Consider the following 1,684-nt stretch of genomic DNA (forward strand, 5'->3'; position numbering starts at 1 on the left):
TCAATGGTGAGACCTCATTTGGAATACTGTGTGCAGTTCTGGGCACCACACCTTAAAAAGGATATTATAGCTTTGGAAAAAGTGCAGAAAAGGGCAACTCGAATGATAAAAGGGTTGGAACACTTTCCCTATGAGGAAAGGTTAAGGCGCTTAGGGCTCTTTAGCTTGGAGAAACGACGACTGAGGGGTGACATGATTGAGGTTTATAAGATTATGCATGGGAAAGAGCAGGTAGAGAAAGAGGTACTTTTCTCCCTTTCTCACAATACAAGAACCCGTGGGCACTCCATGAAATTGCTGAGCGGTCGGGTTAGAACGGATAAAAGGAAGTACTTCTTCACCCAAAGAGTGATTAACACATGGAATTCACTGCCACAGGAAGTGGTGGGTGCTACAAGCATGGACGGCTTCAAAAGGGAATTAGATAAGCATATGGAGCAGAGGTCCATCAGTGGCTATTAGCCACAAGGTATAGCTAGGGGCTCTGGGGCAAGTGATGCTCTGTCTTCTTGGTGCTTGGGGGGGGGGTCAACAGTGGGAGGGCTTCTAATGTCCTGGCCCCACTGCTGGACCTCCTGATGGCACTGGTATTTCTGGCCACTGTGGGATACAGAGTGTTGGACTGGATGGGCCTTTGGCCTGATCCAACATTGGCATCTCTTATGTTCTTATGTTCTTATGAAATACCTGCCCATCGAAAACGCTTTATACTGCCAAACCTCTCTGAGGTTCAAATACGGTTTTGTACTTAAACTGACACTCCATTCTCACGAGGCTGTGTGTGTGTGTGATTTTTTAATATTTTTTTAAAATGGTTTTTAAAGTTCATTTACAAAGTCCTTTCCTTTTGTATATCTGGGGCATTTTCTATGTAGGAACACCCCCCCCCCCCAATGTCTTGATTTTCCTGCTCTTGAGGTGCATTACTATTACTCTAATAGGGTTACCGGATGTCCTTTGTGTGTGTGTGTGTGTGTGTGTGTGTGTGTCAGTCCTCTTTTGGGCTTGTTTTAAAAAATTGTTGAAAATGTCCCTCTGCGGGGGGTGGAAGGTTAGGAATATTCCTAGTTAGTAGCAATTATCCCCGCTGAAATAGTAGAGGGTCTTTAAAATGAGATTTGTCGTAGTGATCATGCGTTTGAAGGGAAATATGTCCTCTGTTTTGCTTTTCAGAATATGGCAGCCCTATACTATATCCATTTCTCTAAGTTCCCACGCTGCCACGCTCTTGTCTGGATCACTGGTCTGATCCAGCAGGGCTCTTCTGATGTTCTCATGAAGGCCTTGGCCTCTATGCCCTGTTGTTCCACTGTGTGGGACAGGAGGCTGGACTCGATGGACCATTGGTCTGATCCAGCAGGGCTCGTCTTGCGCTCTTACATTCTTAATCATCCCTCGCCGTCTCTTTGGAGGCTGCTGCTAAAACTGCAAGCTGGAAATGAATGAAATTCTTCTGGCAGGACAAAGCAGGCTGCGGCAGAAAGGAGCCGGCGCCTTTGCCAGGTCCCTTGGAAACCGGCAGGGTCCCAGGGGTCCTGTTTCCTTCCTGCCAAAGTTGCCAGGACCCCAAAGCAAAACAGCACCAGTGGCACAACTATAGGGCTTGGATTACGGTCCCCCCCCCCCTGAAAATAACCTGTTCCTAATAGCCCCCCCCCTTAGTTGTTTAGGTTAGTGTCCCCCC

The sequence above is a fragment of the Gekko japonicus genome, unplaced genomic scaffold, assembly GCF_001447785.1.
Source record: "Gekko japonicus isolate JY-2015 unplaced genomic scaffold, Gekko_japonicus_V1.1 scaffold488, whole genome shotgun sequence".
Classification (NCBI taxonomy): Eukaryota; Metazoa; Chordata; class Lepidosauria; order Squamata; family Gekkonidae; genus Gekko; species Gekko japonicus.